General features: G+C 33.1%; 1 pseudogene; it reads right to left on the reverse strand.

The window, feature by feature from the left end:
• Positions 1-10,371: 10,371 nt before the first annotated feature.
• Positions 10,372-13,114, reverse strand: LOC129307662 (L10-interacting MYB domain-containing protein-like; annotated as a pseudogene).
• Positions 13,115-14,177: the final 1,063 nt, after the last annotated feature.

Consider the following 14,177-nt stretch of genomic DNA (forward strand, 5'->3'; position numbering starts at 1 on the left):
TAAAATTTTCACAGAATCCTATACCTTTAGTAGTTTTTCTAAAACCTAATTCGATGAGCTAGTCCATGTAATATTGAAAAGTGAAAGGTGAGTATAACCACTCAATAATTAATATTACTATAGCCTATACAAATGCATGTAAATTAATTATATATATAAATAGAAATTACAAATCTTTCAAATACTCCATTTACTTTTCAAAGGTTGCCACAACAAAAATACTAACAACCATATCACCGAGTACAAACACAAATCATCTCACCTTATATTTAAACAAGTAAAACACATATGGGGTTATAATACTAACAATCACATGCCCCTTATCCAATCACACTTGACCATAATAATAACAACTATGTGACTAAAAAATAAAATGTATGATCAATGCCAATCTTATACCCTCCTGATACCTCTGACATGAAACTGATAACTATTTAGTGGTTATGTCCATGAATACAGACTAACAAAACTTTCTACTCATGAGAAGCTACCCGGTCGAGACTACTACACTCACTTGTGAGTTACGATTTCCTCTAATACTAACAATCATGAGATGTTATATCGTTAAGTTAGTCTCCTCATAAACTGGTGGATGCTAGTTAGGTTTGAGCTTCTTGAAGAACAAGTAGGGAAGTCCCTTATCAATCATAAGATAATAGCTATCTTCTAATTCCAACAGTCGACAACCAGGTTGGCTTCTAATTCCAACAGTAAGCCGCTATTACTATGTAGATTTAACATTACTCCTTTCTCTCATCAAACTCCCATCATAAATGATCATGCCATGCATACATTAACACATAGTATGCAAAACTATTAATAACCATCACATCATATCTTACTCATCACGATTCATCTCCAACATATTCCACATATCTCAATGTACACATCTTATGTTATTCGTTTTTCAAATATGTATATGCTCTTACTCTAACATCAAACATACATGTATAAACATACATTTTATTTTTCATGGATTCAAGCATTTTTCTTACTTATCACATAACTTCCACAATTTCATCAAATGAGTTTACAAATACCCAAGTTTCAAACAATTTATTTCAACAAATAATTAATTAACAAGCAATTATACAAACTAAATTCTTCCCTAGTTACCTCAAACTTTTAAAAGGTCAAAGACTCACCCCTTAAAACATGCACTTCTAAAGCTTCTCAATATCTTGAATGATGCCAATTTTGGTTAGCCTACAATTAAATCACAAGGATAATCATTAATATCCTATTAAGGTAAATTTCAACTTTAACTCAACCCTTCTAACTCACAAAAACACAATATCACACTTCCTAATATACTCATTGGGTTTACTAGCTTTCTTAGACTCACATTATCATTAATAAATCATTAATGGCATTTAACACCTCTACCTACCCTCATTTGTGACTCAAATTTGGCCATTAATGACCTCTACCAACCAAATACTTACAAAATCGTTAATAATACATTTAAATAATCTAAACAACTTTTATTAATTTTATTTAAATCCATGGGTTCGGCCATAGCCATTATGAACTTAAAATCACTTCCTCAACTCTAACTCTAACTCAACTCTTCAAGAAAATGAAAGAAAAATGGAGGAAATGGGTTTATAAACTTTACCTTAAATGTTTATTGGCTTAAAAAAAATGCCCCTAAACCTCCAATATAGCTAGCCCTAAAAGAGAAATTGCATGTCTTCATTTCCCTCTTTATTTTTCTTCTGTTTTAAAACTCTAATGCAATCTTATAACTATAAAACTCTAACCATACGCTGTAGCATATGATGCATAAAGGTCGGCTCTTCATGACTTGCCACATATGAGCTGTGGCAAAAGAGGTGCACATAGTGATAGGTGGCATAGAGCTTCCTTCCTTAGATTTTCTCAATTTTTTATATTTGAGTAACCCAACTTTACTTTGAACCTAAATTTAGGATTAAAATTACAGCCAAAAACACCTATTAGATTGCTTTAACCATATACCACATTAATTCACAATTTAATCTCAATTAACTTAACTTAATCTTGTTTAATGTTCTAGGATGTTACAAAATATAAGTTCTCCAAGCCTAATCTTCTTCCCTTTCCTATTTTGATAGATATTAGGGTTAATATTTGTTGTTTAAAGTGATTTTTAGTCCATAAGAGCTATGAGTCTGAATCTATTAACTTAAATAGAGTTAATAAGAATTGTTTAGGATATTCAAACCTAACATTTATGATTTTAGGTGTCTATGAGCTTGGACTTATAAATATAGACAAAAGTAGTGTTTGAAAAGCCATAAATGAGATTGTTGGGAAGTAACAACAGCCATTAATGGTTTTAAATGAGTTAATAAGGTTGGTTGAAATTGTTGGAAGTTAATATACCCAATGGGTGTGAGTAATTATGGGTAGTTGTGAGGTTAAGGTTGTTAAAGTGTTGAAATAGGAAGTTGAAAACCTATATACGATGATATTAATAGTGTTTGGTATTATTAATTGTAAAGTAATCATCTGTTTTCCTATTAGGCTTGGTAATAGCCTTGAAAGCAAGTTATAATTGAAGGGTAAACCTTTGATCTCTCAAAAGTTTAAAGTAATTAGGAGAAATCTACTTGTGTGCATTTGCTTGTTAGTTGATAATGATTTTAAATATGTATTTTACATGTGAAATTTAGTTGTAAACTAATTGACATTATGGCACATATATATATATATATATAAAATAAGGAAATGGTGAATAAGGGTTTTGCCTGACTATGGTCAGGTTAATTAAGCATATATTTTGTTATATGATAAAAAAGCTAATATGAATAATTGATTGCCATGATTGGCTAGAATAGGGTGAAATTCATTAGGAATTGTTATTACTTAGTATGAATTAATTGTGTATATGTCCCTTGAAACCCAACTAAATGAGAATTATGAAAAGATTGGTATATGTGATTTAGAATGCATTATGTATTGATAAGTGATTATAGGTGATGGGATAATGTTGAGATATATGAGATCCTCACATGATTGTAGATTATTGTATGCTAGTGATTAATGAGTACATTGTGAAGTATAACATGCTATATCTGTAAGCATGAATCATTACATGATTATATTGGCGGGAGTTTGCCTAATGAGGGGAGTAGGTAAATCCACGTGGTATGGCTGCCTTTCGATAACCAAAGACTAGCCTTTGTCTCACTGTTTGTTAAAGAACTGTCCCACTGTTTATCAAGGAATTTAAACCTAGCTTGTCTTCACTTGTTTATTAAAGAGACTAGCATAGGATTCATAACACTTCAGGAATTTGAGAATAGGGAAGATCATGGTTCAAGGGTGAGTGTAGTGACCTTTGACTAGATTACTCATCATAATTGGTGAACCTGAATAGTACATTCACACGAATAAAGCCCTATTTGGTTAAATAACTCATGGTTTCAATCGGAGGTATCAAGAGGATATAAAGATAGAGTTGATCGTGCATAATATTATACTTGTCACATGGTTGCTAAGTTTATGGCAAGCTTCAATTGTTCAATATTGTAATTGTCATATAGTTATTAATATTGTGATAATGAATATTTGTGATAAATTGTGAGAACCGTGATAGCTTGTGATCATTGGAGTTAATTGGCATGTGGTGATATTATGAATTGCATGATATTATATCATGGTTTGCATGTTTTATTATGTATGTCACATGTTTTTAAATATCAAATAATATGCATTTGTATAGAGTAGATGTACCTTTGGTCGCTGAGTAATCGTACATACCCCTCTCTCTCAATATATTACTTGCTTTAGCTTGGATCAAGATAAAAGAGAAATTTTCTAAGGCTTAAGAATCTACAATTCTTACTCTAAAACCTCTATACTTTGTTTTGGATATATGTGTAATTATAATGATATTGTCAGCTAAGAAAGCATTTTTGTTATACTTGCATTATGATTACACGTGAATGGGTTGTGTATTTTAGACCCTAAAGTCTTGATTATGTAATTGAATTATTTTCAAAAAGTCAAAATACTAGTTTAAATATGGTTTTAGTGTTATAGACTCATGAATATCTATTTTGAATATATGCAATGTATTGACCTCCCCCTCTTATTTTCGAGATTAAGAGGTCGAGGATTGAAAATGTAAATTATGTGCTTTACTATTGTGGTGGTATATTGCATATGTAGTTTTAGATCTATTGAATGCAGTCTATGTATTAGGTTGAATTTTTAGCACATAGTTTGGGTTTTGGACACTCTTGTGTTAAATTGTTAAAAAGTAATTTGAATGTGTTTAGGTGTCCAACTTTTTTATGTGAAATTATTTGAGATTGAAACTAGTGTCAATAGCTAATTTATGTTATGAGCTTTTTGTAGAAATCTAAATCACTTCAATTGAACGTCGAATGAAGAAATGAAGCACGCTAAAAGTCTATCCCTATATTATCAAATGATAATGCTAATGCTGTCAAAAATGTATAACGCGCCATAGCAAGAGGGATAGAGAGGATAGACTATGGCGCACCCTTTGTTTCTTTTGTGCTATTTATTTCTAACTGACTTTTAAAAGGCTTTAACTTTTAGATAATATTTCATGCTTTTGTACTTGATTTTACCTTGACTTAGATTTATTAAAATTATATTTAAATTGATTTAGACTTATTAAAATTATATTTAAATTGTTTTTGAAATGATAAATTTAGGATTCCAAATCTCGAAAAATTTACAATTTGATTTTGTAATGTTTCAAATTGTCATCCATGGCTGAGTGATCAATTTGAATTAGTCACATGATTACTAAGGAGATTGTGGTAATTATTGGCTTAGTTACGAACCTTACAACAACCTAGATAAAATTGAAACAAACCCAGAACAAATTTGGATCAGAAACAAAATAAAACAACATATCGATTTCAAACGCATACCCAGAACTCGAAATCTCGAAAAGCTTACTTGAATTAGAGAAAACTCAAAAAGCTTTCCGTGTATTAGAGAAAATAATCACAGCAACCTCGACGTCACAGAGAATAGCAAGTTCCTGAGCTTCTTAAGCAATCCATTACGCCTCTTGGAGAATTACACTTGACGGCTACTGTCTTTCTCAATCCTTTTGATTTCAATCTTCCCTCGACCCATTTCTCTAACTCCAAAAAGAAATCGTAGAGACCCAACTTATCAACACCCAGAAGCAGAAGCAGAATCAGAATCAATCCCGGGTGCAATCCAGAGATCTCTGTTTCAAGAAATTGATTGAGCTATCTGTTATCGTTCAAAATCTAGAGACGAAGACCAAGTCAAAGAACCCAACTCACCTTTGATCCAAGAGAACCGGAGCAGCCCAAGCGTCGGCATTGGTCAAGAAGCCCTTGACCCTTCTCTCCAGCTTTAGAAGACCCACCATCACCGCCGGAAGAGCCAAGTCCTAGAGGAGCTGCAAAGAGCTCGCCATCACCACAGCGATTCTAAGACAAGGAAGGGAAAAGGCGAAGGGGGCGAAGCTTTGAAATGGACCCCAGATTCATCGTTGGTGAAGCTCGCCTCAACCTTGACCTCGTTCTCATCGTCAACGCCAAAGGAGGAGGAGGAACGTACTCTTATGTTCTCATTTCCCTCATAGCTTTGCACAAAGAAGATAGGGAAGATGTGGAAGGGGAAGAGAGCAGCACAAAGAAGATGGGGAAGGGGGAAGGGTTCAGAGTAATGGATTCAGAAGGGCAGGTGAAGGAGAAAGTGAAGAATAGGAACGATGAAGGGGAGGGGAAGTGATTTCTGTGGAGCTTTCTTCTTTTTCTTTTTCTTTTTTTTTTTTACACACACATACGTGGAACATGAGGTGGCAGTCTAAGATAGCAGAAAGTGGTCAAAATTTCAAGGATAACAGGCAAACTAGCCAAGGGAAAACGCGATAATGTGTCTGAATAAAAGAACATTAGGGTAAAAAATATTTTAGGATATAAGGTGCGCTTACCTTAACCCAATTAAAATTTACACAACTAAAATCTCCTCACTATTGTATTTTGAGCCAGATGGTTAATGTGGTTCTACAGTAACCATTTGACCTTTATATATATATATAAATAAAAGATTATAAAAGTTTTGTAATAAGGTGGGTACCAGACTTACAATAAAAAAAAAAGAGTGGTCAATATGAAATAAATATAAAAAATATTCTTTCCAAATCATAATATAAAATATTATCTAAAAATCTTACTTAATTTAAAATGTAGGATATTGAGTAATTTTTATAATTGTATAGATAAGTGCGGTTTAAATTTTGCAAGTAATTTTATTTGCTTATTTCTTTTGCATTTTATCTATATTAAAAATTTTATTCTTTTACTCATTTTTAGAAATTGACCTCATTAAAATATTTTGTTCTCTCTACTTCTTATATTAAAACTGAAAGTTAATATCCCATATATCGCGTGGATATAAAATATAGTTTTTATAAATTAAAGTCAGGATAGAAGTTAAGTTATTGAGACTTGATTTGTGTTTGGAATTTTTTAAAAAAATCTTAGTTTAACAAATTAAAACTTGTTTCAAAACATGTTTCCATGTATAATGACAGGCAATGATATGAATTTTATTATATATTTATTTGCATAATTTGATCTCTTTAAGAAAAATAGCAAGCTTTGAATTACTATTTTAAAATAAGAGTCCATATATAATTAAAATAAACATTATTTATAAATTTTAAAAAGTTGAAATAAATTGATAAATAAGTAATAAAAGATAAAAGTCAATAATAATAATTAAAAAAAAAAAGGCTCTACCCTTGCCTTGAGTTTAAAATTTGGGTTTAAACCAAACATAGTTGGCCTCAATCTCAATAAACAAGATAGTAACTTTATTTGACTAGCAGGAGAGCGTGGAAGACTGTTGTCGAAAGCTATGATTTGAAGATGGCTCACTTTCCTTATCGGGATAGTAATCTTCCTTAACTAGAAACTAGTGAGGTGTACAAGTATATTACTCTATTCTATCTTTTTATAAATCATTTTTAATTAACGCCTCCTATTAATTTTTATTGGACGGACGTTACTTGGCCATAATTTGATCCAATCTCCATCTATGTGGCAACACATGTGGTGAAATTAATTTGCCTAATGTCTCAAGCAAATCCAGCCGCTCGCCTATCTCGTTTAGTTGCCTCACCTCCTTTCCGTCACCGATGTATCTCCTGCCAATGAACATGTATAGCAGTGTCACCTTCTTCACCCCCCATAATTGACTTCAACTCCCTTATGTACACCATGTCCATTGACACATCCCGCTTGTCCATTTTCACTCGAAACACCTATTGGTTCAAGCATCTAACTCTCTCCATATGACAATTTAGCAAAGACAAACTAATAAGGGGGATATTCTTCCATCATTTCAAGAACCTAAACAAACAACCAAAACTAGGATCTCAAACCCAAAACAACATCACAATTAAAGCCTTCATGTAGAAATATAAGTGTCTCCAACCCACCATTATAATGATTGGCAATACAAAGAATAGATATAGGAAGAGTGATAGTGAACTATGCATAGATGCCCATAAAAAAGTAGCCAAAATCAAGTACAAATTACAAATGAAAAAGAAAAATAAAGTCATGGAACATTCCACTTAGATCCATAATTAAAACTACCCATTCCACTTAGTCCTATTCAGGTGAATTGGCTTCGCGAACATGACAGGAGAAGGGTTGTGGTGGTTTGATGAGGCAGAGGGTTTGGATGTCTTTAAACGAGGAACAAATCTAAAGGTACCCACCATTACCCAATCCTGTGATTCATCTATGAAAGTACCCACCATCAGCAGAAGAAGAAGAAGAAGAAGAAGATAAGGAGAGGGAGAATATATACCGTCAGTCAATAGATTTAGTGTTACCCACTGTCACCCAAGCAATAATGAGAGCTATCATCCAACCTTCAAAATAGTTTTAGTTTTAACCTTAATATAGCAAAGGGTCAAACTTATGTCATTTTCCTAGTGAGTGGCTCAATCTAATTATGAGGTTGCTTAGTGAAAAAAGTTAACCAAGTATTTGAGAGTGATTTCTAGCAACCTACAAAATAAGTACAAAAGATCTAGACTAAAATAAGTTGAGTAAAAATTCCCTTATGAATTATTGGAACCTTAGAGTTTGGTTAATGAAAGAATCATTATCTTCTTCTTGATTGAGGCTTCAATGCTTAGTAAATCCCCTTGACCGAATTGAAAGTGACTCGAGAAGATTATTCTAAACCACTGAACCTAGCTAGTTCAATTCCCTAAATCTTAATTTAAACTAAAGTCTTTAGGTGATTTCCCTGATTGATTTTAAGTATTGATCAAGTATGTTAATTAATTTCCCCTTATGACTCTCGGCCACGTGTTTAAATGAGAAAGCTACAAGACTATGTTAAGCCCTCTCAAGTGCCAAGCAACAACTTTATAAGACTATGCAAAATCAATGCAAGACAATCACTAAATGAAAAACACAATAGTATGTATTTAACAAGAGGTGGCATAAATTCACTAATAGTCAATAAGAGAGAAATCAATTACATAAGCTTCTTCTCCTTAAAAAATTACTCAATTCAAACTAGAATTGTATAGTCATGATGATAAAACTCTAAACTAAGGAATCTAATCATCAAGTCAAAAGAGAAGAGCTAGGAATTAGGAAACCTTAGCTAAGTGATGCGTGATTCATTCTACATCTCCCTCCATATGAGATTCCTTTAAGATGTCTAGCCTCTCATCTTTATCTTTATGAGCTCCTTGCTTCGCTTGACTTAACCTAATATGGAAGCCATTAGAATGGAAATTTAAGCTTTGGATTTTTGAGAAAATGGAAGGGATGGGACAGCCTTGAGGAGAGGAAGAAAATGGTGTATGATTTGAGGCTAAGTGAGATAGATGAAGAACGAGAGAGAAAATGAGAGAAAGTGAAAAAAAATTTATGAATGAGTGAGAAAAATGAGTTGAGATTTGAATGAGGGCTGTGTGATTGAATTATGTGAGATGAAAAATACAAGAAAATAAAATAAAAATTTGGGTCTTCTCCTTTCACATGCAATTGGCCAAATTGGTTAGGAATTTTTAGAGAGAATGGTGATAATTCCAATGCTTGTACCTTTAATCACATGCTTCACACCCCTTCATAACTTGTGTTGCACCTTAATGCCTTATAATTCACGACACTTGTAGCCCCTTTTGGTCATATTGAAGTTGCTTGGATCTACGCCTTCATGTCACATATGTCTTTTACATATGTCACACTTTATATAAAATCAGTCCACTATAGTGTGACATTAATTAATGGTAAAGTGCATAATATTAATGCAAATTATTTGAGAAAATGGTCAAGGATAAATTCAAATAAAGGCCTCACATTAAGCAAGTGTGTAAGTGCACATAAAAGAACACTAAAGTTAGGCCAAAATAAAAACTCCTTAGAGAGACAATATTAAATATTGTATTTTTTTTTAATTACTCTCAAATTAAGTTGAATTAATAAAAAATAATTATCCCAATAATCATCTTCCATCAAAAACATAATTTTAATGCATTACATATAAATTTTGAAAAGTACATTTTTAACCAAAATACCCCTTGTATATGAAATCTCAACACTCAAGCACATTTTTACTATGATTGCAATATGGATGCATTTTGACATGTATGAATGTGTAAAATGACCTTAATTAGCTAAGAAAAGTGTATAAATAATATATCTTATCAAGCGCCAAGTGAGGCTTCAATGATGACAACTCTAGCCTCTACTTTTGTTGGCAAAAGAAGAAGAAAAAGACAGGGATATGGAGGAGAGAAACGCAAGTAACAATGCCACATGTATAACCACATAAGGCAAGATTGAGTCAAAATATAGTCAACTAATATCCATCCAGTGACACTTAACAGGAGGCCCTGATGCTTTGTTTTTGAAAGCTTAAGATTTATTTTGCACTACCTCGTAGTATAGGCTAACAAACGCTTTTTAAAAAATAGTTGATGGCTAAATTTACACCTTTATTCAATTATCTTAGCTTGAATTTGAAGAAACCAAGATCACAACCATATGATATTTAAGTGAATTTTACACGGGGGACAGACCAAGCTTTAAATTCACAACATTGTTTTGAGGGGGATTAAACTTATATTCAGAAAAAAAAAATCATATATTTAATATTCAATTAGTAAAGATTTTATATATTTAATATTAAATTAGTAAAGATTTTATTTATACTTACTAGATTTTAAAAAATTAGTTGTATAGTTCATGACTCAAATATTAAAATTAATTAGTTTCTATTTTACATAGATTATAGATGTATAGAATTTCCGATTGAAATATGAAACACCCATGAGATGAGTAAGAAAATTGTTGGTTCAAATGTATCATTCTTTCTGTTCAGTCAAGATGGTTATCAACCAGAAATAAATTTAATTTTTTTTTCATGGTTCAATACAAATTCTAGTCAGGCAAAAGAATCACTCCACCATGCTCAGTCACTGAGCACCAGTGGAATATGGATTTATAATTTATTACCCATACTTTGCATAAGTTTCACAAGATTCAAGAAAACTGGCAACTGACGTCGAATGCTTAGTTCATGAATTACTCAGGACGAAGTTTTCTCATTAGCCATTTCTTCCTGAGATTAGTACCCAAGGCAAGAAACATTCTCGCTCTTCTCTCATCTTCCAAGAAATCACAGGCATCTAATATCAGATCGTCATCCATGTCTGGTATAGTCTGAAGCACGCTGATTACATTATCCATAGAAAACTTGTCCTCTTTCTTCGTTTTCTTTGCTAGTGAAGAGACCGAGATCGCAACCATCCGATGTTTCAGTGCATTTTGCAAGCTCCCATCACAATTTCTTGCCTTCTTAGACTCGCTCAAGTTCCGAGGCATTTCCCGCTTATGCCTTTTTTGATGACCAGGAACGTTCTTTTCACCACTTAAATGCGTTGCTTGTTTATCTGATTTAGAGAGCATCTGAGTTTCTCGTCTGAAGTTCTTGTCACAATTTATATGCTCTTCTCCTTTATTTGCATTAGGTTGCGGTTGAGCATCTCTGGTAGAATTCTTGTCCTCGGAAAATCCATTTTGAAGAGTAGTTTCATTCTGGCATATGATGCACATGGCAGGATAAAAGGGCATGCTTTTCATTTTGTATAGCCGGAAGTTGTGATGTGCCTGCAACAGTGACTGGGTAATCATAGTAGAATCATTCAAAAAAGAAATACGTAAGCTCAGAAACAATGACCGAAGGAACATGTACCTTGATGCATTTATGCCAAACTTGATCATCAGCCACCACTTTCTGTTGCGTCTTGTCCCAACTAAACCCTTCTTTGCCTAGGAGGACCTTTACGGAGCAGTAATGCCTCCTCAGGACGTTTAAAACGGTTTTTTAGGACCACCTTACCGTAATGACATTCAAATCTATCATTAAAAAGTGCTATCATGTCTGTCCATGATTTCTTCTTGAATGTACGACCAATCTTGCTCCCTTTCCGCACCTGGTCCAGCATAAGTTCAACAAAGAATTGGTCCATCACTGGAGACCAGTCAATTTTGGTGTGATTGGTCTGGCCATCGACTCTACTTGGAGAACTCTGGTCATCCATTTCTTTTGAAGCTTCTGATGATAGATCACAATAGTTCAAACTGAGTGCGATTCACAGTAATAATTTAAAACTGAACAAGAAATATTTCTTTTAGAACAGACATATAATTCATCATTGAGGCATTTGTTCCTACCTTCATGTTCGAAGTCTACATCAAAGCATGAAAGACTATATCTTCCGTCAGCAACTGCATGGCCACAAACTATGCACAATTCATTATAATAGGGCACGACTTTAGTTCTGTAAGCTTGCAAGTCAGGATGGGCCTGCATATATACTCACAAGCTAATTGCAACGTCAAGTTTATAAGCGTTTTTTGCAAATGTTTGATGAAAGTGTGTTGTACCTTAATATGTTCATCCCATGTTTTATCATCAGCTATCACCATGTTTAATGTTCCATCCCACCGAAAACCACTTTGACTGAGAAGCATTTTCATCTCATTGTATTGCTTCCTGAATCGTTTGAGTCGGTTCTTCAAGACATCCACGTCATACTTAAAACCAAATTTGATGTTAAATTTTTCAGTCATGTCTGCCCAGGCTTGTCTACTAAATGCCTTGGCAGTTTTATTCCCTTTGCGCACATGGGACAGCATAAGCTCAAGAAAATACTGGTCCTGAGATGGGGTCCAATTAGCCCTGAAGCAGTCCTCCATTTCATCACCGGCAATTCAAATGGATACGCCTGTAAGAAAAAAGAAGCACAACATCATGGCAAAAATAAAAATAAAAAGCAAGCACAGCGTTATTTACTTACCATAACCTAATCAACTACTTGCATTATCACTGTCCAGAAAATCCTTTTACTACATTGTTTTCTACCACCAATAGCTGTAATAATGCTAGCTATTCTTTTTACCCAGTACAGAAAAGAGAGAACAAAAAACAAACTTGATTATCAAATGCCCATCCTCTAAGCACACCATAGTTGCCACATCATTGAAGATTAAGGAGGGAGATGTACATCCAAAATTTTACGACAAACACATGTTTATTAGGTTGGTCAAATTATCAAGATAACATGTTCTGTTCCAAAATCAGTTTGACCGATATCGTAAAAATAGGTCTACAACCACAAGGACATCAGCTCATTTAAGGAGACAGTTCATTCCAGCTCCCAACAGCTAAATGGATTCAACTAAATGCGATCAAAATATCTGATCCAAACCCATCAATTCCTGCTGTATAAAAGCAAGATAATGAAGCAACGAAAAGGAAAATTAAAGCCTTCAGATCAGTTGGAAAGTTTAATTTCTTCAATTAGATCTGTTTTGAGTGAACTTAATGAGTACAGCCCTCGCCGGAAATTACAAATTTAAGGTTTGTTTTTCTTTTGGATTTTGATTACGCGACAATGTCAGAAGTCAAATGGAAGACAGAGCAAGAGATCATGAATAACAATCAAAACTCGTATCCTAAACATCAGACTGCTCCAAAAATTAGGGCGACGAAGACAGTGATATTTGACAGAATCTTAAATCTTTGTTTGGGAACCTGAGCAAGAGGAAGAAAGGGGGAAAATACAAGCTTTACCTAAATACTGAGGGGGCAAAAATAAAAAATAGAAGATGAAATAATTGAAAGAGAGTCGATAAAGCAACGGCGGTGGAAAATTGAGACTTACAAAAACAAACAGAGGCGAAGAATAGCAAGGCAAGCAACCCTTAGAAAAACAGGAGGAAGAGATAGAGCCCTAGCTTGGGACAAACGGCGGATAGAGTTATCCTGGAACGAAATTACCTCGAGTGATAGATGCCTTTGTTTGGTTCGTTGGACTTTGCTTTCCGCCTTGGCGTTCCCGACTTGTCTGCCACGTGGCATTATCAGAAATTCATTGAATAATAATACGCGCCTCAAAAATTATAAAACTTTTGCGTGCGAAGTGCTTGCTGGAGCATCATAAATATACACTCGCTTGACATTTATAAGATAAAAATAAAATTTTTTTTATTTTATTTATAAATCACATCATTAAATTTTTATTATAAATTTTTTTATCCTTTAATAAATATTAAAAAATATTATTAAAATATAAGTTGATAATTTATTAAATTTTTATATATAATTAATAAATTTTAAAATTTTTTTAGTTCAATAAAACATTTAGAGGATGACTTAAAAATATTAAAGTATTATTATTTTTATGGATTTAATCATTTGAAGTTGGGTTTGGTGAATTTAAGTAAAAATTTTTAAAAAAATTATATTTAAAAAAATTAAAATTTAAAAATTATATGCACGAAATATTATAAATAATTTTAAACTCAAATTATTTGTTTCCTCTTGATATAAAAGACTTTTTCTTTTACTGATGTTATCTTGTCCTGATGTTTGTTAGTGTGGGCTTAATTTTAAATTTTTTAACATTTAATTATAAAATATTACTTATGAGCTCGTGTTAGGTTTTTATATGTTTATCCTCTCTCTCTTCTCCCTCTCTTTGCAACTTGCCATCTGCTTTTGTTTTCTTCACCGTTCAACACGCCTCGATCCCTCCATTCTTCCCTGCTTCAAACTCTTCGTGTACCATCATGTTAAGATACAGATCATGGGTCCATTTTCTTGGTGCCACTGTCGATCTTTTCTTT

The sequence above is a fragment of the Prosopis cineraria genome, unplaced genomic scaffold (assembly GCF_029017545.1).
Source record: "Prosopis cineraria cultivar Desert tree isolate PC_DT_omini unplaced genomic scaffold, ASM2901754v1 PC1, whole genome shotgun sequence".
Classification (NCBI taxonomy): Eukaryota; Viridiplantae; Streptophyta; class Magnoliopsida; order Fabales; family Fabaceae; genus Prosopis; species Prosopis cineraria.